Source organism: Thamnophis sirtalis, unplaced genomic scaffold (genome assembly GCF_051295495.1).
Source record: "Thamnophis sirtalis isolate CommonGarterSnake01/CBP01778 unplaced genomic scaffold, rThaSir2_p1.2 scaffold_7, whole genome shotgun sequence".
Taxonomy (NCBI): domain Eukaryota; kingdom Metazoa; phylum Chordata; class Lepidosauria; order Squamata; family Natricidae; genus Thamnophis; species Thamnophis sirtalis.
The window spans coordinates 35,958,334-35,985,883 of NW_028261387.1; the positions used below are offsets into that span (position 1 = coordinate 35,958,334).

At 36.7% G+C, this 27,550-nt stretch overlaps 2 long non-coding RNA genes across 3 annotated transcripts in view; one reads left to right on the plus strand and one right to left on the minus strand.

The window, feature by feature from the left end:
- Nucleotides 1-12,669: 12,669 nt before the first annotated feature.
- Nucleotides 12,670-23,607, plus strand: LOC106540421 (uncharacterized). Of its 2 annotated transcripts, XR_015697387.1 has the most exons (5): nt 12,670-12,967; nt 13,575-13,680; nt 19,258-19,378; nt 20,216-20,351; nt 22,902-23,607. It is a non-coding gene; the product is annotated as an uncharacterized LOC106540421 (long non-coding RNA). The 2 variants fall into 2 exon arrangements; XR_015697386.1 differs by lacking the exon at nt 13,575-13,680 and having other exon boundaries at nt 12,670-13,183.
- A 529-nt stretch (nt 23,608-24,136) lies between these two features.
- The window catches only part of LOC148044601 (uncharacterized), a 46,587-nt gene continuing 43,173 nt past the window's right edge, over nt 24,137-27,550 (minus strand). The window contains exons 2-3 of the long non-coding RNA XR_015697388.1: nt 25,191-25,317; nt 24,137-24,523 (exon numbers count right to left, since the gene is read on the minus strand). This is a non-coding gene — a long non-coding RNA (uncharacterized LOC148044601). The remainder of the gene's footprint in view (nt 24,524-25,190; nt 25,318-27,550) is intronic.

A 27,550-nucleotide genomic window follows, 5' to 3' on the forward strand; every position in this document is an offset into this window, starting at 1 on the left:
GGACAGTGAACAAACTTGGTTATGGTTAAAAACAGGTACATTAAAGAAAGAAACAGAGTCACTAATCCTGGCTGCGCAAGAACAAGCTATCCGCACAAATGCCATTAAGGCCAAAATCGAAAAATCCTCTGATGATGCCAAATGCAGACTTTGCAAAGAAGCTGATGAAACTGTTGATCACATACTCAGCTGCTGTAAAAAAATCGCGCAGACTGATTATAAATTGCGGCACAATTCAGTAGCACAAATGATCCATTGGAATTTGTGCAAAAATTATAATATTAAAACAGCAACAAACTGGTGGGAACATCAGCCTGAAAAAGTCACCGAAAATCAGATGGTCAAGATCTTGTGGGATTTCCGTATACAAACCGACAAAATACTGGCGCATAATACACCAGACATCACACTGGTTGAGAAAAATAAGGTCACAATCATAGACATCGCAATACCAGGTGATAGCAGGGTCGCCGAGAAGGAACATGAAAAAATCGCAAGATACCAGGACTTAAAAATCGAAATTCAACGACTATGGCACAAACCAGCAGTGGTAATTCCAGTGGTAATTGGCACACTGGGTGCTATTCCAAAAGCACTGGAATTACATTTAAAACAGTTAAAAATTGACAAAATCACCATCAGTCAAATGCAAAAAGCCGCACTGCTTGGATCTGCACGCATATTACGAAAATACGTTACGACGCCCTAGGCCCCTGGGTGGGGCCCGACTAGTAACCAATGCCAAATCCGGCGAAACAACTGGCTGCTGTGATACAATTGTACAACAACAACAACAACAACAACAACAACAACAACAACAATAATAATAATAATAATAATCAGTCACAATCACAATCACAATCATAATAATACTTTGGAGCACAACACGCCAGATATCACGGTTGTAGAGGGCTGAAGTGTACAATTTATTGATATCGCTGTTCCTGGAGATGCCAGTGTCAAAGAAAAAGAACTAGAAAAAATGATGAAATATTGCGACTTGGCCATCGAAACTACACAGCTATGGATGAAGCTTATAACAGTGATGCCCATTGTCATTGGGGCACTTGGCATCATGTCCATGAATTTTACAAGATACATTAACAAATTGCAGCTTCCTGCAATAACACCAGCAGAACTGCAAAAAACTGTGCTACTCGGAACATCTTATATTTTAAGAAGGTACTTGGTTGATACCTAGGACTCTGGCAGCAAACCATATCAACCATTAGCACCAGTCACTAGCGTTTGTAATCCATTTTTGAATGTTCAGTTGGCTGAGATTAATGTTTAATGAATAAAGTATATATAATAATCATCATCATAATCATCTTTGTGAAATGTTCTTTGAAAGAGACAAATAAAAAGCTACAATTTTAACATTGTCCACTAGATGGCGAAATCTAATTACCTTCAACCAAGATATCATTAGTCATTGGAATCTAAGGAAGAAATTTGCCACAGTGAGTGGGATAGTTATTGTTTTTAAAAACTAAATAGTGTTATTGAGGTAAACATCTTTCAAAGAGACCCTAATAATTAGAAATCAATGCCTTCATGACTATAAGCAAGAATTTCCAGCTGATTCAAATGATTGTTGCCATTCTTAAAGGTTAAGATTTTCTAATATTAAGTTTACTATAACTCATGAATCAATAATAGTTTGAAAACCATCACAAAGTTGCCAGCCTGAAAAGACTAGAGTAATGATGGTGAGCTTTTTAGAAACCATGCACAAATTGCACATGCGCAGGCCCAAACTTAAAGGTCCATGTGTGCATGCGAACACACATGCGCGGACATGCACAAATGTGCACGAGCACATGCATGTGCAGACATATGCACACACATGCATGAATGTGTACATGCATGGACATGCACAGACATGTGAAGACATGCATGCATACACGGACATGCGTGCATACGCAGCAGAGACCCAAAGACCAGCTGGCCAGCAGGAGGCAGGGAATCCCAACATCCCAAGAAGAACAGCAAGAGGTAAGAACTTTTTCTTTTGTGAGCTTCTGTTTCATCAGCGTATGTGCAAGCAGAGAGGGCTCTGTATGCCACCTCTTGCATACGTGCCATAGGTTCACCATCACGGGACTAGAGATTCCCCCTTGAGAAGAATCTGACAGCAAATAAGTAGCCTCCGTTTCTCTTTTAAACAGAGTCAACAGTGATCTTCACATAGAAGAATAGATTATACAAGTCAGTGCAAATTTTTGCTGTAGGTAGTTAAAATGTTGCCATATCATAGGTTTGATTGCACCATCTGTTTTTCTGGAGATAGCAAATTACTAATTATAAATTATAGACTAATCCTTCTGAGGGTTGCTCAAATGTGATAAACAAAGGAAGGCTGCTTATATCCAATAGCCAGCAAGTATCAATAAGACCAAATTGCCCTTTATTTTTTAAACAAACTTAAATTACTTATACTGCATATTTTATGCATACTGGCGAAAATAGTAGCTATCAAATGAGCAGATCAGATGGATGTATCAGAAGCAACCTCACAGCAGATGATAATTCATAGCCAATAACGTTTATTTCTGTGTTTTGATTTTTCTACTGACTTCTAAATGGGCGACATAACATTTTAACGTAACAGAAATGTTTTAGAGAACCTATTTCTGAAATCCTTTTCACTGTCGTCATAAATATGACTAGAATACAAATTTGTTTTTGCAATCATTTTCAGTATGGAAACATCACTGAAATCTGGTGTAAAAAAGGCACAAGCCCTTCTCTGGCTCCTTTCTGACTGACTTGAAAGCAATATATTTGTAATGAATGTTTGTAGTGAATGTTGAGTTTTATTGTCTAATTTACTTTGTGCACATTTCTTTTTTCGTATTGTCCCACACTCCCCTTCCTTTTTTTGATTGTAAGCCGCCCTGAGTCCCCTCAGGGAAAAGGGCGGCCTATAAATAAACAAATCTAAATCTAAATCTAATGATAAAGAAAATAAAGAATATATAAGTATTCTTTTTTTCTTAAAAGCAGAGAGTGCCGTAAACAATTGTCTTTCTTCTTAAGATCCGTGAGGTTCCTTTTGGCTAGGTTTTGTAGAAGGGATTTGTAATGGCTGAATTTATGTAAAGAGTGAGTGACCTTGTTCTCAGAAGGTTGGTGGGCAGGGTTGTGTGCCATGGGAACACCGAAAAAGGGTTAATTGAACTAGACAACTAATCCTTACCTCTTCCAAGATTGGGATTAAGCCCTAGAGAGCAGCTCTCTAGCCAGTTTTTATTTTTTGTAGGTTTTAATTTTTGCAATTCCCACTGTCCACTGTCAAGCTTATCAAATGTGGCATCAATTCCAATCACATCATTTTTTAAACTTTTTTTTTCACCGCAGCTTGGTTTTAAAAAAAATACAGAAAATAAAAGAAGTGGGAAAGGAAACGATAGCTTCCCGATATCCCTAAAACTCATGAAAATGAGACAAAACTTGCCTAATACCATCTTGAAAGTTCATGGCAAAAGAGTTTTCATCTTTTTAATGTTTAACTTCAAGATGATTATTATTTCAATCTAGGAAAAATAAAAGCAAGTGGACTCTTATTCATTCTATTTTTAAAAAAAACACTGCAAAATAGAACTTCAAATCACCACTAGAGAGCACCCTATTGCTAGCAGCTGCTGGGTAATATTCATTCCTCAACTATCAGAGATAATATTTTCTTAAGAAACTTTTAGTGTGAGAAATTCTTAGCCTTCATGAGAAATACATCTTTATGTTTTGTCCCTTTTCTGGGTCACTTTTCTGTCTCTTTTGATTACCTATTCTCATGTTCTCAACTAAAGTTAAACTCCATTTGATTGTAAAACCCATTTTTAATTCATTTGTAGCCTGCTTGTTTATGAAACATCAAACATCTAATTTTTATAACTGACCAGATAAATGAATCTGGCTCATATCTAACCCAAGTTATCCAATCTTTACTTACGTATTGACCATCGACCTATATGAAATATTGAGCTCAGATGAAATTATGAAGTTGAACTGGCAAATAATATTACATTGTTATTATTCACATGTCATCATGATATAAAATTCACAACCATTCCCTCCCCACAAAGGGAACTGGAAATAATTTCTTGTAAAACCATTTAAATTTCCTTCTATTTCTATAATATATCAATGAAGCAGCTTGCTGAATAAACATCTCTACTTTCTTAACCATTTAGGAAAGATTTGTCTTATTTCTCTGGCTAACTACATCATAATTTAAGAAAAACCGAGATTAGATGGTTTTCAGAGAAGGTATCAGATGACTGATAAATTTGATATATGCAATTCTTTCAAACTACAGTTTTTAAATCAAGTTTTTATAATTTTCCTTATCTTCTGAAGTAGTTGCCAATGTTTTGTTATTAATTTCCAATTTGAAATTTCCTTTGTAATTCACAAATTATTTTTTCAATGTTTAAGCATTCAGTCTTGCAGCTTGTAGCATATACTACGAGTTACCCCAAAAATCTAAATAAATTATGAAAGCATGAATTGGAAGAGGCAGAATTACAAACTAAGCACCTCACATGGATTAAGAACAGCAGATTCCATGGGAGCCTTGTAAGGGGTCAGCGATCAAGGTGCAGCCAAAAATAATAGTGCTGCTGAGAAAATAGAGTTTTAACCTTCTGTATCAATACTGAGATTTCTTGGCTATTTTTTTCTTTTTGAAAGTAAAAATCAACTATTATTTTAAGGATGCTCCCCAAACTTATTTTAAATAATTGAAAACAGCAATGTTTATACCTGCATTGTAAACTTCATTTAACATTATTGCCCTTGCTTTAAAATCTCAACCTTACCATCATTATTTCCTTTCAGGTACATAATAACATCGTTAATTTTTACAAAAATTGGGATGCTAAGAGGAAATGGGATGCTTTTGTATGAAAACCAATGCGTGTGCAACTTTTTGCACATAGGTCTTTTCTTCTACAGTGAACCACACTGTATGCTTTTTTTTGTCTGAATCAGCATTGTTTGGATGACTTGGAAGTCATGGAAGTAAAGGTTGGGGCTCCAGGAGAATGGTCTGATATTTTGAACACCTGGATGCTAAAACATACAATGAACGGTTGTAGGACCTGGGCCTGGCTAGTCTAGCGAAGAGAAGGACCAGGGGAGACATGATAGCAGTGTTCTAATATTTGAGGGGCTGCCACAGGGAAAAGGGGCATAAAGCTACTTTCCAAGGCACCTGAAGGCTAGACAAGGAATAATGGATAGAAACTGAACAAGGAGAGATTCAACATGGAAATAAGGAAAAAAATTCTGACAGTGAGAGCAATCAACCAATGGAACAGCTTGCCTTCAGAAGTTGTGGGAGCTTCATCACTGGAAGTCATCAAGAAGAGACTGGACTGCCATCTGTCAGAAATGGTGTAGGTTTCCTGCTTGGATAAGGGGTTGGACTACAAAGTCCCTACCAAGTCTGTTAGTCTGTTAAAAAAAAAGAACAGCCAAGCATACACTTTTATTTGGGATTTCCTCTATGCTAGGAGGATAATCTATGTTTCATTTTGCTTGTGTTACCATTGACACACAATGTGTTTAGAGCTTTTTGAAAGAAATGGGGTGGGGAGAGTGTTGTCACACATCAGCCAAGATATCAGTTAGGACTTTCTACAATCCTGAAGGCTTAACAGCTCACACCAGAGGTTCTGACCAGTTCTGGAGAACCAGTAGAGGAAATTTTGAGTACTTTGGAGAACCAGTAAATACGACCTCTGACTGGCCCCTTCCCCATCTATTCTCTGCCTCCCGAGTCCCAGTTGATTGGGAGGAAATGGGGATTTTGCAGTAACCTTCCCCTGGAGTGGGGAGGGAATGGAGATTTTACAGTATCCTTCTCCTGCCATGCCCACCAAGCCATGCCCACAGAACCAGTAGTAAAAAAAATTGAATCCCACTATCGTCTCACACCATATTATATAGTTTAGTTATGGAGCAGAAACATAAGAGGTGACCGGCTGGATCAAAGCAGCAGTCAATCTCATCCAACATGCTACCTCTTATGATCCAACCAGATGTCCTTCAGAAGCCACAAGTCTGGCATAAAGACAATAGCCGACTTTTACTATTCCTGTTCTGATTCAGGAAACTCAGTATGAATCACCAGAAGCAGACACATTCTTTAATTTGTAAAGTTAATGATGGCCCTTACCATAATTCGTGGTGGCCATCAGTTCCGTATAAAGGTGAGGCCTGATGTGAATATCTCTATCTCTATCTCCATATCTATCTATCTATCTATCTATCTATCTATCTATCTATCTATCTATCTATCTATCTATCATCTATCTACAATCTACCAGCATTACATTTCCAACCAATTTACATTGTATCCTTCCATTAAAAATAGTGTTAGGATTATTGTTTTTATAATATAGGTTAGATGCAGTAATTTGTGAGAAGGAAAAAGAAGAGACCAACATGAGCAAGGTAAAACAGGAAGGGAAGAATTTTCTGTTAATTTTTTATTTTTATTTTTTGTAAGAGGAAAATTGTAAGACCACCTTACCTTTAGCCTATTTTTAAAATCCATTTCTAAATGGTGGGAAATTGTGCCCCTAAATTTCAGCAATTTTATTTAGGAGAAACACCCGGGGCACATAAGAAATGATGGGGGAATGCATGAATCCAGCCCTGGACATGCTCATTTGTTTTGAAAGTGCATTTCTATCTCTAAAAAGTATTTTATCTGACTATAGCAGGTCTAAGCACCCTGAATGTAAGGAAAGGAGTGGAAGAACCTGGGGTCAGAGTTAAAAGAGGGAACAGTCTAGTATCGTTATGTAGCCATAAGCAGGCTAAGATAAATTCTCCTTGAATTCCAATGAACCTTATCTAACTCCTAGTAAATGCTAATCAATAGCTGAGAATATTTCTGTTACATAGACATAAGTAGCAATAAACTACTTTAATTGGGCCTTGCCTTTGTGTCCCAAATTATATAACATGGGTCCCTTCTGCTGATAAACAACCCTTTTTAATTGGTAAATCTCAAAATCGTTAATTCATGTTTGTCCATTTTCAGCAAAAAGTCCATTAAGGGTTTCCAGTCTTATTGTTCCTTCCCTAATCAAACAGGTCAATTTAGCCATTCCGGCAAGCAATAACATCTTCACAATCCTCTCCTCCATTGTGGCATCTTTGTATTTTTCCATCTTTGTGCATATAATTGCCCTGAAATTATAAAACCAATAGTCCTTTAGTTTTTCTAGTGGCTATCCCTAAGGGTTCACCGACAAAAGGGCGAACGACAAAACCGCGCCCGACTAAACCGCGTCGCTGATGTCATCAACAGGGCGACAACAGCGCGGAGAAAGAAGCACGCTGTAAACCCTAAACCTAAACTTAACCCCTAACCCTAAACCTAACCCTAAACCTAACCCTAAACCTAACCCTAATCCTAATCCTAATCCTAAACCTAATCCTAATCCTAATCCTAATCCTAAACCTAAACCTAAACCTAAACCTAAACCTTAACCTAAACCTAAACCTAAACCTTAACCTAACCCTAACCCTAAACCTAACCCTTAACCTAACCCTAACCCTAACCCTAACCCTAACCCTTAACCTAACCCTAACCCTAACCCTAACCCTAACCCTAACCCTTAACCTAACCCTAACCCTAACCCTAACCCTAACCCTAACCCTAACCCTAACCCTAACCCTAACCCTAACCCTAACCCTAACCCTAACCCTAACCCTAACCCTAACCCTAACCCTAACCCTAACCCTAACCCTAACCCTAACCCTTAACCTAACCCTAAACCTAACCCTAAACCTAACCCTTACCTTAAGTTAAATCGGCTTTCTTTCGACGCGCTATTTAAAGCACCCTTCTTTCTCCGCGCTGGCTGTTGTCACCGCGTTGATGACACCAGCGACGCGGTTTAGTCGGGCGCGGTTTTGTCATTCGCCCTTTTGTCGGGTCACGATCCCTAAGTCCTAAATGTGGAGTAAACTTTTTAATGTCTTTGCACCACAACCTCCATACAGAGAAAAAGTGATTGTCTGCTCAGGTCCCATCCGTGTCTCTGTTTGTCCTAGTCTGTAACACTTTACAGCTTCTTTGCACTGAATCTCATTTTCCGTTCTGTTGCCTATTTCCTCAATTTAGAGATGCATTTTTTTTGGAAAAAAAATCTTTTCTTCCAAATCAATAATTATCTGGCCAGCCATGCTGTAGCAGACAATACAATGCCATTGCTTATTGAAATCTATTAATTATTTTCAGAAGGTTATGTGATTATTTCTGCACCTCTAGCTCAGTTATTATTGCTAGCACTAGCAATAATAACTGAGCGAAGATGACCTATAAATGCTTTGTTCTTTTTGTAACTATTCTGCAGTAAACCATCAATTCCTTCCCACTGCTACACTTTTTCTCATTGTTGGAACGGCGAGCTCTTTCACTGTGGGCCTTACAATACATGCAAGCATCTAACAACAGTTACACTCCTGATGCGCAGCCTTGACAAATATTTCTGCAAGTGGTAATACAAGGAAAGAAAAGCATGTCATCTTAATATCCTGGGTTCTGCATTGTTTAGCACTTCTGCGGGCACGTAACATAAGCTTTATCCTCCTTTGTGACTGAAACTATATGTAACTGTACTACTGGTTACCATTAGTAACCATTTTACATTTTAGTAAATTCTCTCAAGGTCAAGAGTCCACCTTTATAAAGAGACCTTGGCCTTAAAATTTCTGCTATCTCTCCAGCACATGACAAAAATACCTTCCGACATGCTTCCCCCCCCCCCAATTTGGAGATCATTCTTGTTTAATTGAAAGCAAGCTCAGTTGCCGTGAGACTCCTTAGTAACAGGAAACAGTTGTCCAGTTTAAAGAACAAGCTCTAAAATCAACAGCTTTCCTTCTCTTTTTCAAACTCCCTCAGGACAATATTTGCTTTCCTAAAATATCATTATGCCATGGCTTTGGATCTCACTTGAGAAACTTAGGGATTTCCCAGCAGTTCAAGGTAGGCTTGACCTATAGTGGAACACAGAAAAGAGGAGCTGCATATAAATAGCAAAATTACAAAAGGATCAATTCTCAGTCAACTCATTAGCAATGCGTAAGTGATAACTCCTCTCTCTAAGACGCTTTCATAATTACTTACACAAGCCATATTTGGTTCACAAGTTTCATAAATGAAGGTTAAGTTGACTTAACCGCCTAGGATTTACCAGTCATGTTAAAGCATAAAATGTGTATGCTTTTCAGGGCCTCTCCAGATACAAGCTGTTGACTTAAAGACTCCAAGGTTAAATGATGCTGGCTCTAGAGTCCAAGTTAGTTTCCCCACTGCCCAGGCAGTGAAGTTGCAAAACGCAATATGATGGTAATGTTCAGGAAAGGCCTCAGGAAGACCGAAGAAGTTTGGAATTATCCTAGCAGTGATTGCTGAAGCCAAGACGTGAGTCTGGGATCTTGTAATTCTAATTCTTACAAAGGGGGTACATTTTGAAATCATTCTGCATATTCCACTAGATCAATTATCTAATGCCCATCGGATATTTCCAGATTAAAAATCCAACAACGCTACTTAGTAACCCAATGGAAGTACATTACCTGCTATTTTGTTCTTCCTTGCAAGCTAAAGCTAAATAGGCAAAGCCATTTTAACAGAAAGCATATAACTACCCAAATAATTTATTTCATATAATTTAATTACTTTCAATAAATTAACAGACAGAGGTAGGTTGAAAATACGTTAAGCCATTTTTTTAGACATTTATCCAGCCCAACCAAACATATTCTGTCATAACCAAGGTAATCCTGAATCAAACTGGAGCTTCAGATAGCCATTAATAAGCTTAAACCTTTATTTCAAAGGTCTAGTAAAATAAAATGGACATTCTGTCAAATAACCAGCGGAAATAACTGAGAATCGCAAGGCACTTTAAAGACTAACAAATTAATCATGGCATAAGCTTCTATAGACCAAAACTCACTTTATTTGGTGAATGGAGCATTATCCTTCAATTTAGAATGAAAATAGTTGTTTTTACAATAACAAAGTAAACCATTAGAAATCAACTGTAAAGCTTATCTTTTGTTTATGTTTAAAAAAAAATAGTATTTCATTAAATACTGTTCTGCAAAGAGCATTTGCTTGAAAAGCTAGTAAAACCTTTTTCTATCATTCAGTGTTCTATTGAATAGAAATGAATGTATTAAACTGAAGGGTAATTATTGTTTATTGGCAAACTGGGATGCTAATTGATGGTATTTCTTTGTCCTGCATGATTAACAGAGTTTTGTATCATCAAATTACATCTTTGAATGATTACTAGATCTCTCTCTTTCTCTCTCTTTTTCCTTCTCCTTTTTAAATTAAAATAACATCAATGTATTAGTTCTGCTTCTATTTGAGGTTGCAGATTCAGAACTCCTTTCATTACAGAGATTACCTTCATTAGGTTTCTTTCAGAAATTGTTAACTATTGGCAAACTATGAATTTCCATAAAGATTTTGCCATGATTTTTAACTGGTAAAATGGTACATTAGGCAACAATTTATGAACCAAAGTACCTCATACTGTCAAGAATGTGTCCAAAATCCAGACATAACTCCTGAGGGAATGAAATTTGGGGAAATTGTAGTTGCTTTGATGCCACTGCCTGCCTGCCTGCTACTATGCTGTTGGACAGCTGCTGTAGTCACATGATCTTCCTTTTCAACATTCTGTAACGGTTTCCCAGCTAGTCTCACAATCCTTGCTCCCTCCATCACCCAGCAGCAACCACTTACCTGCATGCTGGGAAGTAGGAAGAAGGAGGAAGAAGGAGGAAGAAGGAGGAAGAACAGGAAGGGGCGAGTGGGAAGGAGGGAGGATTTTCAATGTTCCCTGCCAGCTTCTCACAAGGAAACTCAATGGTGCATCTGGAAGGAAATTGGAAGTCACTGCTTCTTTTTGGCCCACCTGTGGTCAGTCTGTTTCTCTGTTCACATAATGATATATCTCTGAAATAACTCAACATGGCACACTGAACTAGTACTTATTAAGAACAATATAAATAAAAGATATTATGGCACATCCTTGATGCAGGGAAAAAGGTTGTCTTTGGAAGCAAAATACCACCGGTTCAGATTTAAAACACTTTATGGCTCAGCCACAGGATTCATTATGTTTGTCCAGCTCTAAGATTAGCATTGAAATGGATCTGGTATTCTTTTTCACCCAAAGCAAGTAAGATGATAACACCAAGATTAACCCCAGACTATAAATTACCAAAAGTAACAATTGTGCTTTGAAAAATAGGTCAATCTTTGATGTGAATTTTCATCAAGATAGTTAGAATCTGACAGATCCAGCTTCTAAATTAGACTCCTAAAATTTTATCAAAAGGAAGCAGGGCTTTTTGAAATCATTAGAATAGTTTGATTGCATTTCCTCTATAATAGTAAATACCTATGTGCTCTTTAACCTCCCATTTTAAACATAATATCCCTCCAAATAACACCAGCAACAAAATGAAAGGAGCAGACCCTGACTCACCATAAAGAGAAGGTGAACACTGAAAATTCACTACCATTTTAATGAGAGTCCCAACTTTATTTATTTAACTAGGGCATATTTCTGAACCTTAAGGATATTAGTACTTCCCTGAAATGTTAGCATTTGTCCCTTGTTTCTTTTATCCTAAGAGCGTGTCACTATTCACTATAATGACATAAAGGAAAGATTCTCTCTTGCAGTAGATCAGCAGTTATGCCTTTGCGTATGGACTTTCTATTAAAGTAATCAAAATATCAGGTGAGAAAATAACTCTTTTTCTGAACTACACATAAGATAATGTAGAATGCAGAATTCCAGAATGGGGGGAGGGGAATAAAATACAAATAAAATAAATAATCCTGCACATGATTGTATGTAAAGTTTACATATTTGGCTTTACGTTTATCATCCTTCTTCTTTGAATTGATTGGAATTAGTGAAAAGAAACAGATTCATCATCGTCTACTAAGTAAAATATTGGTTCTAGTGAAATGAAGAAAAAAATATTCCATCTTCTGTCTAAGCACCACATTGTACCAATCATAGCAAGCATTTTAGGCAAAATTGTTTCTGTGACCAATGGAACAAATCTAAGTTCGTCTTGAAAAACAACCAATGCTAACAATATGTCTCAATCCGATCTATGCCAATATTTTACCTCGTAGATGATGATAAATCTGTTTCTCTCCATTGTGGAACAATTCCAACAAATTCAAAGAAGAAGAATGCTAAACGTAAAGCCAGATATGTAAAGCAAATGTACATACTGCTGTGCAGGATTATTTCCCCTCCTGACTCTGGAATTCTGCATTCTGGATTATCTACATGTGTAGATCAGAAAAAAGGTTTACTTTCCCACCTGATCTTTTGATTGCCGGAATTTTAATAGAAAGTGATGCCAATCATATTAAGAGTATTTGGGAGAAGAGCACAAGGGACATGTGAAACCATTTCAAAACCATAGAAGCTGAATCTAAGGTGATGAACAGATTGATCAAAGAATATTTAAAAAATACTAAGTGCCAAATGCTCATCAAATTTCACTTAGAATGCACAATACAAACACTTGGAAGATGTGTGTTGGAGAAAATACAGCCTTATTTATTCTCTTATGTATTCTATATACTGCTATCATCGCTAGAGACCCCTGGCAAACAATAATAATAAAGCAGCCAGACAGATACATAGTAGTAAAACATCCCTGTATCAAATCATAAGAACCAACTGCATTATTTTTATTACCTTTTTGCATTATAAGATTTGCATTTAGATATTCCCTCCCTACCAAAAAAAAAAAAAAAACCCCACCAGCAGAAACTCTAAAAATAGAGAAATCACCATCAACTTGATTAACATCATCAGCCTATTTTCTGTGATCTCTGGAACTAAGAGCATTGAAAAAGAAACGCAACCCCTGGGAGCAAAAGAGGGTAACTGCTTATTACTTAAAATAAATCCAAATGGAATATATAACTATGACATTTTGAACAGTTGCTGCTCCATTCTGCACCCACACAGTATTTCCTGTTTCCAGAAAATGCAGCTCAGACTCTCACCCTTCAATAGCCATTCATGGTAAGCTCACTTACGGTGTCTACAGGATATGGCCAAAAAAAAAGTGAAGACAGCAACCATCACAGTGTTAGGTGTGTTGTACATCTATAACCGAACCTTTGTTGTTGTTGTTGTTGTTGTTGTTGTTGTTGTTGTTGTTGTTATACCTTCTAGACATTTCTGGGTCAGTCCCTGCATTCTTTTAAATGAGAAGTAGAGACCTTTCCCTGTTCGTTTTCAATTACCATGTTTGCTTAAAATCCAAAAGCTAGTGTTATTTGAGGGTTGATGTATCAGAGTGAGAGAACAATTAGAGAAATACCAGTTCAATTTGAACTCTGTATGACATTTCTTGGATACTTGAGTCTCCCTATGTCAGGTTAAGGCTGAACTCAAAAGTCCCCTTATCCCAGCACTAGAGAAATCCCAAAAACTATTTTCAAGCAGACTTGTCCAGCATTTACATAGCTACCTATTTCATAGAGATATGAAAACAGTGAAGTGGGGAGAATGAAGGAACAAGCACTTTATGCCATCCTGAACGCCTTGCAGGAAGAAGGAAATTGAAATGAATCTAAGGATAAGAGAGGCAAGTGATAAAAGAAAAAAAAGGGACCTTTTTTCTATTTTGACAGCCGTAACATGCAAGCGAGCTCCGCTTGCTGCTTCTGTGGATTCTAAAGCATATTTAAATAAGAATGTTTCTGAATTTAAGCTTTAGTTGCAACATCGGTTCATCTACTTTAGCTTACAAAAGGAAATAAATAAATCACAGTTGAAAACCTTTTAAAATATTCTTTTGTTTCATACTTTCATTGGTTTTTTTGAAGATACATTTTTCCAAAGCAATGTGGCTCTTTTTCAGTTAGACTTTGAGATTTCTTTCACACCCAGACGCCATAACTGCTAAACAGGCTCCCATCTGCCCCTCATTAACCTCTATCTTTTGTTGTTGTTGTTGTTGTTGTTGTTGTTGTTGTTGTTGTTGTTGTTGATCCGATTGGGCATATTTCCAACCAAACAAAAGATTCCTTATTTCTAAGTCCGTTAGTTGCAGTTGATTTTCCATTAATAGTTTTAATGTAAAGTGTTAAAGAAAAAAAGTAACACAAAGAGCATCATGGAACCACAAGCGCTAAACAAAGAATATCTAGGCCCATTTTAAACGAATACAAGAAACTGTTACACTGAGACAATTTTGGGCTCCGTTAAACTTTGCATTATCTAGACAAGTGGATAAGTTTTTCTGTAGTTTTTCCCAACCATCCTAAAAAATGACAGGGAACCGTTCTATTTTATGATATAAATCATACAGTTACATAAAAGCTAAACAATGACCTGTTTTAACACATAAATAGGTCTAGATAAGAGGAATCGTACTGTCGATAATTCCTTGTTCTGTATTTCAGTTAACCTTTAATAGTTTCTTTCCCTGTCTTCTAAAAATGCTCACTGACAAAGTCATCCTTATTTGAACAAGCCACCTCTTCTTTTCAAGAAATACTCCTGAGATAATAACCATGTGACTCCTTTAATTGTCATTTATCCATCGTTGCCCACACTGGAATATGCTATGTTATAAATCAGAAATAAGTTACAAATTTCAAGATTTTTTAAAGTGACAACTATATTGCTTTGTCCTTGGCTTGTTGTATTTTAATGTTTAGGAAAACATAATACAAAATAAAAAAGAAAAAATTGAGTGTTTCTCTTATCCTCACCCCATATCACCCCTTCATTAAATACATTCTGCAAGTCTATTGTTCTGGCATGCTCCTTGCACACTCTCCTTTGTATAAAAAATAAGCCTAAAATCCTGGCGTAGTGTGGAAATGGTTTGCTGCTGCTTTTGTGATATTCCTTCAAGATATCAGTATAGTTATAGATCTGGGTTCTTAAGTGGTCTCCCATCAAAGTACAAACCAGAGAAGGGAGTTGCTAGCTTATATTGAACTTATTTAGAATTTAGAAGAACAGAATTGGAAGGGACATTGAAGGTCTTCTAATCCACCCCCCTGCTTAGGCATGAAAACCTACACCACTTCAGACAAATGGTTATCAATATCTTCTTTAAAACGTCCAGTGTTGGAGCATTCACAACTTCTGTGGGCAAGTTGTTCCACTGATTAATTGTTCTAACTGTCAGGAAATTTCTCCTTAGTTCTAAGTTGCTTCTCTCCTTGATTATTTTCCATCCACTGTTCTTGTCATACCCTCAGGTGCTTTGGAGATTAGCTTGACTCCCTCTTTTTTGTGGCAGCCCCTGAGATATCAGAACACTCCTATCATGTCACCCTAGTCCTTCTTTTCATTAAACTAGATATGGAGTCGTGATGGGTCAGACACGACTTCGCAACTAACAACAACAATAAGACATACCCAGTTCCTGCAACTGTTCTTCATATGTTTTAGCCTCCAGTCCCTAATCATCTTTGTTGCTCTTCTCTGCACTCTTTGTAGAGTCTCCACATCTTTTTTATATTGAAAAGTTGGTTGAATATTATCAACTTTTCCACTCAGATCCATCTATCATTTATACAAAGTCAAAATGAAAAAATAAATCTTGAAAACATCTTTAAAAATATTCTTTATATTTTTAAAATTCAGTTGAAGGGACCTTTGTAATTAATCAACTTATTCCTGAAGTTTCTTAATTGCCAACCTCACACTGTGTCTTGGTTGGTTGGTTGGTTGGTTGGTTGGCTTTATTTTTCTTATTGTCTGCGATTCAGAATAAAATAAGACGTTCAAAGTAGAAGCCCTAGAAAGATAGAAATGCAGATTGGAGATATATGTAAATAAGATTTACATGGAATATGTATTTTCTTCTATCCTTCATTTCCCTGGCAAAGTGTTATTTAAAACTGTAGTGGAGACTGTTGTCTATTGGAGCAGAGGGCACAAATGATTTCAGCTAGCTAGTTTGAGTTTATTGCCTGGTTCAGGTGTATCTAATAAGTAACCTCAAGGTCATTTCCCATCATTAAAAAGGCCATAGTCAAGGAAATGATAGTGAGATCATAAACTTATATTGACACAAGTAATTGTGCTATTGGTTCCTGCTATAAGGAGTTTATTTTCTCCCCCAAACAACTGGGGGAGTAAGTCTTAAAGAAAGTCCCATCTTTTGTCAAACCCTGCTTAACTTTAGCTGCTTTCCAATGTAGCTTAGATAACAAAGGACAGAGATGACCTCACAGTTCTTATGTTTTATACAGAGAGAGAAAAAAGCTTCAAATAAATACAGTGAAAAATTGAGTGAGTTTCCTGAATTATCCTTCCTTTACCAAGGACACCCATTATAAGACTAAGAAGCTATACTTGTGTTCTCTCTCTCTCTCTCTCTCTCTCTCTCTCTCTCTCTCTCTCTCTCCCTCCCTCCCTCCCTCCCTCCCTCCCTCCCTCCCTGTCTGCGTGTATGTGTGTGTCTTTCTCTCTTCCTTTTATGAGTATAAATATTAAGTGTTGTAGAAGTTTTATATATTTACTTTGAGAAGGGAAAAAATGATGTTGATGATATGCCATTTCATTTCTGAATGTTGTCAGAATTTGGGGGAATCATGAATTGGAACCAGGTTATCAGCCAAAACAACCGATAATCTTCAACTTGAATTTGCAGAAGCAGCAAATGAAACAACTCCTTTTTCCAGAGCAAAAACTAGCTTTGGTCTTATAAACTTAATTTTTCTATTTGCAAAATAATCTGTGAGTGTGTCTGCAAGGGACAAATAAGAAGTTTCTTCCCACCCAGTGATCCATGGCTCCGAGTTGATTGCCATAAACTCCAATGTGGTCAGAGATTTATTGTAAGTTGCCTAGTTTTACACTGAGGTGTCATATAGGAAATATTAACTAAACTATTATGCCCGTGAAAGCCATAGTTGAAGATTAAGCTCAGTTTTGACTCTTCCCGTACTCTGGGAAAATCAACATCAATGTTATATTGTGCTACTTACTACCATTCACACCACAAATATGGCCTTTTTATATGTATCCTAAACCAGTATAATTTGTACTTATTTAGGCTAACATTAGCTGGTTTAAGATAGCACAGGAGTTCATTCATAAGCAGAGAGACTTGGCTTTTGTACTTTATGCTTTTTTATGGTTCATCGCAGAGTCAGACAAATGTTTAAACTGGATTTGGCATTTTTATCCATCTGTCGAGATATTTCCCAAAACCTGAAATTATAGACAAGAAGACTTCACAAATTAATTAAAATCTACTTTGGAGTTTTCATACACATACCCACAAAATCTCAAGTGCAGTCAAAGTCTTCCATGCAATTTCCTGTGAGTATCTGAGGTAGTGTATGCAAACTGAACCAGCATTTTATTTTGTGCAAATAATTGTGTTTCTCACAAAATAGATTATGATGCTTTTCAGATGGGCATCAGAAAATAGCTCTGATTCCAGAGCCACACAAAATGAGCCAGAAAAAAAGAACCAGTAATGAATAAGATGCAGGCTTAGAAACAGTGAGGTCTAGTCCTGCCTTAGGTATGAGTGCCAGCTGGGTGATTTTGAGCCAGTCATTCTCTCTTAGACCAATTCATCTTACAAGGTCATTATTGTGGGGAAAATGGGAGGAGGAAGGAGTATCATGTATGTTCACAATATGAGTTATGTGTACAATAATAAAGGTGGGATTTTAAAAAACATCTAAAAATAAAAGTCCCATCATAAAGGCATTCATAGATTTCTAGCATTCAGAACTAATAGCCATAATAATTCTTTCATATATGAATGGCATAGAAAAATCCAAGGAAATAAAGGGCATTCATTTGTCTTTGAACAAATTCTTTGCTTGGATTCTCATTAATCTCAGAACAAGCTACATATTGCACTTGTTACACTGAAGTAATGTTCTCTGTGTGTAAATGCACATCAAGTAGAGATTTTATATTTCCTCAGGGTAGATAATAGATAATAGAATGTCAATCAATGCTGAAAATAGTAAAGCAGAAAATATGATTGCATTGACTGACTTAAGAAACAGAAATAAAGCAGGAGAATAACTTAACAAGAGCCGAGGTGGCGCAGTGGTTAGGGTGCAGTACTGCAGGCTACTTCAGCTGACTTATCTGCAGTTCAGCAGTTCAAATCTCACTGACTCAAAGGTTGACTCAGCCTTCCATCCTTCTGAGGTGGGTGAAATGAGGACCCAGAGTGTGGGGGCGATATGCTGACTCTGTAAACCGCTTAGAGAGGGCTGAAAGCCCTGTGAAGCGGTATATAAGTCTAACTGCTATTGCTATTGCTATCAACAGTTTCTGTCAATCTGATTTATTCACTGCTTTTAAATAAGCAAATTACACCTATATCCATGGGCATTGCCACACAGCATATAACCAAAACCAAATTGACTGTATTATTGGCGGTAGAAAGTGAAAAAGCTCAGCGAAATGGCAAATACGAGGTCATAAGTTGGACTATGAAAAAATGGAATAGAAAGAATATTGTTGCCTTTGAACTTTGGTGTTGGAGAAAACGTCAGAAAATTTCATGAATAGCTAAGGAAACAAATAAACAGATGGATCATAGAACCAATTAATTCAGAGTTCTCACTTCAGGTACAAACTATCAGCCACATATTATCCTGTTTTGGAAACATTAGACTTATCTCTCTGAATAACTTTATAATGCTGTGGGGAGGGTGAAAGAGAAGAGGAAAATAACCAGCGATGGTTGTGATGAGGCATCATTGGAACAGCTGACAAGCCAAGTTGAACCTAAATCATTTTGAAGAAAGGTGATGTACTCACTAAGAGTCAGCACCTACAATGACCATAATCAATCAATCAATCAATCATTATTGAGTTTTGGAAATATTTTGGAGGGACTACTGTATTGGGAATGTTTGGGGAAAGTCTTTCTTTCTTCTTTATTGAATCGGGGCCACTTAAGAAAACAGCTTGATTTGAATGAAAGGGCTTAAAACTAATTTCTATAACAATATTACTTCTATTTATCGTACACGGGGATTTGGGGCGGGATAGAAAGCCCTCGCGTAGATTTGGACACGACTGAATGGATAACATCACCATCAATTTTGCTTAAAAACCGACCAAGTAAATAGAGTTTTATTTTTTAACACCCAGGGGGCGCAATGGGATTATTCAACAGTCAACTAAAGCAGCTACTGCCTTTTTCCAAACTTTTAAGATAACAAAAGCAAGTGGGATTTTGAAGTAAAGGGATTTTAACAAGGCGATATTATGGCAAGGTCAAATGACTGACTTTTTCGCCGATCGGCTTTTCACGGACTAACCTCCCTCTGCAACAGGTAAATTTGCTGTTTCGATGCAACTCTCCTTAGCTTCTCACGTCGAGTTCAACTTCCCTCCCGCGCGTGTTTTGGGGAAGCTGTGGGGTGTAGAAATTCTGCTTTGATCCCATTTTCCAACATAAAGATAGGGGCATTTTCTTTTCTTTTCTGTAAAACAGGCTTATCCACACGCAGCCGGGAAACTGTTCTTATGTCCAGCAATGGCTTGATAAAATGCATATTGTAATATGTGAAAGTCCATTGTATTATTAAAGATAATAGAAACATTTAGGAAAATTCATATTGTATAACTTTCTTAAATTTTAACTGTGGGGAAATTGTTTGGTATTGTAACCGTGCTATTTGGAAATATATAAATTGCAGATACCCCATTTAGCTGTCCTTATAAAGCTTGAAACTAAATAAGAATGTAAATATAAATATTAGATATAAATTATCCTACATCTAGTTCTAGGAAATATGCCCCATTGAAGACAGTTTAAAATATGTAGATTGGACTGTTTTGTTTATATAATCAATTATCACAATCCTGTCTATACTTAACAATAAATGCCATTTTTGATCAGTTTGTTTCTAGTAATATACTGCATAGGATTGCTGTCTAAGAAAAATATCATGACAAGTAGAAATTTACTGAAACTGCAGATGCTCTATTTCTAATAAAAACCTAAACATTTTCTTTACTATATGTGTCACACTATATGTAGACTATTAAAAATAATTGCCATTTCCTCTTCCCATTTTTTTAAAGAAAAGTAGTAGATATAAAAATGAAATACTAAAAAAAATATTTTAAAAAAACAATTTAATGGAGAAGTTCTTTCTGTCTTTCAGAGATATATGGTACATTGTGTGATTTCACTTGGTACCACTTGTGCTGAAGAAAAAAAAGTTGGGCAGAATGGCTGCTTGCGATGTATGATGGCTGTGTCACACATATGATCCATTGTATGAAATAAGAAAGGTGCGTGTGAGTTGAACCAATACAGATGAATTGGTGTTTTGCAACTAGCTTTCATAATAGTACAGTTCTCTCAGAGTTCTGTGGTACTTTAGGATATGTGTAAAACTGGAAACTGAATGATTTTCTATTAAAGATTGCAATCACAGCATTAAAAATAAGCATATAAAGTTTTAAAAAGATATAAGAATAAAAAAGGGTAGAAGCTCCAGAAAAGAAAGAGAAAGAAAAGTAAAAATATAGCCGAGGAAAAATAGAAATATATAAAGTGATTTTCACTTTCATCATAACAAATATAAACAATTTTACTAACTTATCACCTTCTATATACAAATATATAACAAATGGTCTTTTCTTACCATATCCCATCTCTTATCTACAAACAAATCCATAAAGCATTGTCGCTATAAACAAATCCATAAACCCTGCCATCTTTTCATTCAGTATATCATACAGGTTATTTTGATAGAATGAATATAACTAGCATTGTGGTCCTCTTTCAGTCATTTTGCCCCTCATTATCCTGTTATATCTTTATTTAATACTCTTTTGTGTGCTTTGAAGTTTTTTGTAAGGTTTACATATTGTTTTGTTTTCTTAATGCAACTTTCAATCTGTGTTGCTCTTAAAACCCCTTTGATAGGGAGAAACAAGCATAGCTTATTGGACAGTCCAAATATTTCCTTTCCTCCTTTTCTCCTCAATGTTTATATCTATTTGCCGTATTGCAAATAACTTAATGTTGATTGATTGATTAATAATCCTGTCACATTTTCTTACTTTTAGACAAAGCATACCTACAAGGACATTGTTTTTTATAACCTGATGAGCAGTTATGGGAGAGAAGCAGTGGGGCTTCCCTCTGGTAAATGCTTAATGCAGGTTTTTTTCAAGCTTGGCAACTTTAGAATATGTGGACTTCAATTCCCCAAATTCCCCAGCCACACATCTTAAAAGTTGCCAAGGTTGAAAAGCACTGGAGACACAGGAATTCTGTTTGCTGAGACACACTGCTTTAACCTCAAGAACTACTAAACCATATTCACTCACCAACCAACCTGCAGCTTAAATGTCTGTTTAAAAGTGGCTGAGTTTATTTTAAGCCAGTAACTTTTCTCAGGGTTCTATGAAATGTCAGGTTGAAAAAGACAGTTTATGATCTCCAATCAACCAATCATTTAGATTGTTACAGCTACACTACAGAAAGCTAAGCTGGAAAAGGAGGAGCTTTCATTTCAGCTTTTCCTACCAAAAAACAAACAAACACCAATTTGCAAACTTTTCTGGAGCTGTGCCATTATCAAGCTGGCTCCCTTCAAACCCCCCCCCCCTTTATTTTTAAATTGCAGACATAAATTTCAAACATACTACTTTGAGTCATTGGCAAGATAGGCCAATTTGTCTTTGAATCCATTTGGTTCTCTATCACAGATGATATTATTTTAAGCAAACAAAAGAAAATAGAAAACCAGGGTTCTTAATTTGTTTCATTTCTTAATTCCCTGTATGAAAGTCACAGCTACTTTATAAACTAGTCTTTTCCATACAAAATCTCCCCCAACCCCTTTTAAAAAATAAATTTTTGAGGCTTTGAGATGCAGAAATTCCAGGGGATTAAAATTGACCAGTGTCTCTTTAAAAGTTCCCAGTTCCGTGTTGTAAAAATGTAGAAGGAAATGGTGCAATAGCTTCTTCCCATAGAAACTTTATATAAGGCGCTTTCAGTTTTTTGCACCTTTAACAACTACTTTAAAGCAAATATTGTAGAGAATCAACATTCCTCAAATTTGAATGTTTCTCTTGATCACATTTAAAATTAAAAATTTGATCCCCTCCCTTTCCTTTGACACGAAACTGCTTTTATGGATATTATAAAATTTTCAGAAACCTCTAGTAGTTTCTTGCCCTATGTCCAAGTGCTTGGCATAAGTCATCTGGATTAAATGGTGTTGTGATATTCACTATATGGTTTATCTCTCAACGTGTGATGCACGGGAGATCTAAAATGCCTTAAAATCAAGTGTTCCTTTGCTCTTAGGTCATTCTCATTCAGCTGGGGATAGTGATGATTCACCACCTGCATTGAAGTCAGTAGGAGGGCTTTAGTTAAGATCTTAGTTGTCTTAATGAGGTTCTGCCTCCTCTAACGTGTATGATTCCCCTAACCATGGAGTTAATGAGAGAGGATGCCCATGCCATGCACCCCCAGACAGTCTGCCACATGCATAGAGCTAACTCCAAAGTGGTGGTGAAGTACCCTCCAGTATTCCCACTCCCTTTACCCTTTACCCTGGTGATTATTCAGCCTCTTATGACCCTCCTGTCTATCTCTTTTATCCTGGCCTCTATGCCTATTCTCCTTGGCAGACACAGCTGAGCCAATGAAGAGTGCAAAGGAGTCCCTCCATCTGCCACTTTCTATGTGTGCCCCCACTCTAAATATAAATAAGGGTCATTTTTCTGGATCACACATCAGGGCCACGACAAATGAGTCCCAAAGGCTTTGATGCCTATGTTTGGACACAAGCAATTATCTCTAATTATTGTTTTTCTTTTCAGTTTGCCCAACATTAAAGAACCCTGTGAAGCAGCTTTAAAAAGGGAGCTCGGGAGAGTGAATAATATATTTCTTTAGACGATTGGGCCCGGCACATACACCTCCTCCTCCTCCTTTGTAACCTTCCCCTCCCTCAATGTTTCCATATCGATGGAGACACAATCTTCACAAATGTTCAACACATAATATGGATTCGGCTTGTGTGTGGGACATTTTTTTAAGAGCGTCCATGTGTGTAGATGGTTTTTAAGACAAGATGTAAACATTTGTATAAATAAGTTTCAGATGGCAAAGAACACGAGAGAGGAATATCTGTTAAAGGTGGTGAAAGTAAAAAAAAAAAGATAAAATTTTAAAACTTGTTTTAAATGTTTAAAATATTAACACTTTTCATGAGTCATAAAATATTAAAATATAGTCAATTTTCTCCACAAGCAAAAAAGTACTTAAAAATGAAAAACAATCAGTGGTTTATAATACATAATAGATTGAAGATAATCTCTGCAAACATATTCTGGATATTTTATAGACCATATTGTTAAATGTCACTATTAATATATCTGCATTAATGTCTATGAATAAAGGATGGACATGCACACAACAAACACAACCAAAAAATGTTCCAAACTTTGGAGATTTCAAACTGCATTTATTTAAGATGATTATACCATTGTTAATTTTAATAAAACTGAAAATTCAGCCAATAAACATTTATTTGAACTGTACTTACTAATGTTACATACAAAATCATAAGTATTGGATTAAAGCAAAAACAAATGTGGGTGGCTTTCTCCATGAATTTGTCATTATATGAGTATAACAAAATAAGTTTTGTTCTCTCTCTCATTAATGGTTTATTGAACCCTTGAAGCTTGTTTAGCCATTCCCAGTTGTAGGATAAACTTAAGTGAAAATGACTGAACATCATCTATCATCATGCCACTCTTTCTCCTTAAATGAGGATTCTTTATAACATTAGTTTAGTATTAATCTGAATGCAGTTTGTACATCTCTGTCCTTGCTCTTATGTGCCAATGAATCAAATGTACATGGAGATGTGCATTTTGGTTAAGTTTTAGACATAATAATTCCAACTACTCTCCATTAACAGCCTCTCACAAGGAGTTGTCTTATTTGGGGTTTAGATGGATTTGGTTCTTTATGCTGTATTTTTCCTTCAATGTTCTTGGGGAAAGACACAATAAGTTGTGAGGTGGACGAACACATTGTTGGTTTGGGCGGCTATCTTGACAAGGTTTTATGCGGGCTAGTTTAAAGAAGGATAATTATTTGATGGAATTTCATTCTCAGTGATAGAAGATGAGGTGCGAGTGGGATTATTTATTAGCGGTTCAACTAGTGTGAAATATTTGTTTATCTTTAATGGAAAAATACACAGAGACCAAAATGTGTCAATACAAATCATGTGCATATCTACATTTGTGTAATTTATCTACAATTACATTATATATAACATATTATTTGGCCAAAACTGTTATCCATATGTTTGAGAACTAAATGATAAAAGATGATTCCAAACGTCTTTTCTGTGTTGCAGAAAGCCGGGCAGGTAGCTTCATTTTGCCAACATTGCTTCTACTCAGCCTGTAGTAGGTCTCTGATCCTAGGAGATAGCAGAAGGAAAAACTATGCTAGGAAAAAAGTTCTGCATAAATGTAGATCCTCCAATCACATAATATATTTGTATAATTCTTTTACACAAGTGCCAAAGGTAATGCCACAGCACACTCCCATCAACATTTCTATATCTTTTAGATCCAGTCCAGAGGTGGGTTCCTACCAATTCGGATTGGTTCGGCCGAGTAGGTAGTAACTCAGCCTGCCATGCCCCTGAACCGGTTCTATCGGCCATCTTGATTTTTGGTTCTGCGCATGCACAGAACAATCTTCATTGCAAAAAATTAATTTTTTGCCTTTTCTAACATTGTGCACATGCGCAGACCTTTTTAGGTGCAAATGCGCATGCACGTGGAGCTGGAAGTAATGTCGGCAGGAACCCACCCCTGATCCAGTCCATGTGTTACACCAATTAACACAGAAATCAACAGTTTTAGGTAGCTTAACCAAAGACCTCACTTAGTTTAGAGCTACAACTTAAAAAGGTATTTATTCAGTGCAATCCAGTACATATGCATTATTTACTGATCAGAATGTCTTATTGAATCATAATTGGGCTTATTTCCAGGCAAGCCTGTCTAGGATTGCAATATTAGTTAATTCATTAATGGGGCTGGAAAATGAAAGGACACTAGTTTATTTTTTTAGGGTACCTTAAATGCCATAAGAATGTAATTGGTGCAAGGCGATTGACATGTTCCCATGATTGGAGGTAAAGCCTAGAGGTAACACCAACAGGAATCTTTTATTGATAGCATTTTAACCTCCATCTTCAAATAGCTAAAGAAAAGCAAAAAATAAAAGAAATCTGGACTGAGATGTCGAAATTATTTCCATGCTTCATACTTGGAGTGCTTCCTCTGGTGGACGATTGATTTGTTAAGTACTATCAATGTTAAGCAAGAAATAGAAGTTTCCAAACAATTGGATTTGAGATCGTGGAAAAATACATGTGGTGATTACTTTTTAATTAAATATTTTATTTGGCCGCATCCAGTATAATAAATACAAGGTCCTTTGCTGTAATTCTGGCAAGCTTTCTTCCTGGGAGGTTCTCCCTTTCGACTGTCTGCCTTTCTAAAGTGGCTTGACAGGATTTGCTATTGTCTCTTTGGATTAGGACAGAGACCTTACCTTCTAACTGCAGCGATGTTTTCTGCAGCACAGGAAACTAGAATCAAAACCCCAAGCTACAATTAAGAAATGGAACTGGGAAATGCAGCGAATTAAAAAGTTGCAGCTTAAAGGCAATCCATATGTTAGCAAATGCTTTCCAAATGATCTAGCCTCGACCCCCTGAGTTGCAGAAGGGAGGGGGGACTGGATGGGGCTCCAGATTGCATCTATGATCTGTAGATTTTACTTAGCTCCAGCTCTGCTGCGGTGTGGCATGACCCTTATGCCAGGGGTCGGCGCACTCACCCTGGGGGAGTGAGCATGGAAGAATGGCAGCTCCCCCTCCCTCGGACCCAGTGTGTGGGGTCTCAGCTCTGAACTGCTAATTAAACTCATTCACAGTTCCAACATTGCAGCCCCCATAGCCAAAAATCAGCTTTCTATCACTCCAGCACCCCTTGAGACCACACATAAGCAGGCGGCATCCCAAACCTTTGCATGAAAGCAGGAAAACTGAGGAAATCATAACGGGGTAAGATGCAAGCAGAAAGAAAGGTGTTATATACCCCTGAAGAAGGAGGAGAAAGAGCAAGGAAATCCTGGAGTTAAGCAAGAAGGGGCTAAATCCAGAAAAATTAATTTCTGCAATCCATATAAAACAAAACGACCAACCCCAAATACAAGTTTCCTAGTCCAATCCTCTCATGGCAACCAGCTGCAAACAACAACTAATTTAATGCAGTTACACTTCTGTCAAAAGATGCATTCCACCTATTCGGAAGGATCAGAAAAATATTTCATTAGACAACCACTCTTTGAATAGATAGAATATTTCAGTTTGCTGTCACCTTTTATGCCACAATATAATATAGTACACCACAATTCAGATGAAGGCATTAAAACTGATTATTAATATTGACATATGAATATGAATAGCAGCACCACAATTAAGTCGTTTTAGGCCTAGATCGAATGACTGTATACTCTACCCATTTCAGATATGTAGCTAGATCTCATCCAGAAATATTGTAGCTAAGTCATTTTAGATTAATTAATAACCCAGTTCTCTGGAAAAGCTTCTAATGCTGAGAAAGGTAGAAGAAAAAAGAAGAAGAAGAACAGCAGCAAGGTATATGGTTACAGAGGCTATGGGTGCACTATTGGGACACATGAAAGAACAGCTTAGGGAGCAAAATCTATGTTGTCATTAGGAGTCAAATAGCTTGGTGGTACATAATTATTTACTCATAAAGAACAAAGCATTTTTTTCTGGAAAAAAACTATTTCAACGATCTCATCTTGTGGACATTGTTCAGTCTATATAATATAAGGTAAAACTTTTGGTAACTTCATTGAGACTTCTATGTAGGATGAATATCAGAAGTTACTTGCCACACAATTTTTGCATGTACAAAATTTCCATTTTCTTAAAAGAACCATGTTGCCTCTCTTTTTCCACCTGAGAAATAGACAGACAATGCAAGGGATCCTGAGGGAACAAAAGAACAATGTATTTTTACTATGTTCCATCCAGCCTTCTCTCTCACCAAATTACATTTTTTCTCAGATCTAACTTTCATCATGGAAGCAATATCTTGATGCAGTATAAATTTCTCACCATAGACATTGTTGAATTTTGATCCTGCCTTTTCTCCAAGATCTAGAAGCCTCATGAGTTCTCTTTAACTAAGCTATACAACAACCCTGTGTCATAGGCTGGATTGAGAGAGAAAGACTAGATAAAAGTCACTGAGTTTGCACAATTGATGATGGACTTTGAACTGAATCTCTCCAGTCCCATTACCACACCTTAAATACTAGGCTATGCTGCTTCTCAAGTCATGCATCTAGATCTTTCTAGATGTAAAGATTTTTATTCTCTGTGTGTAAACGAAGA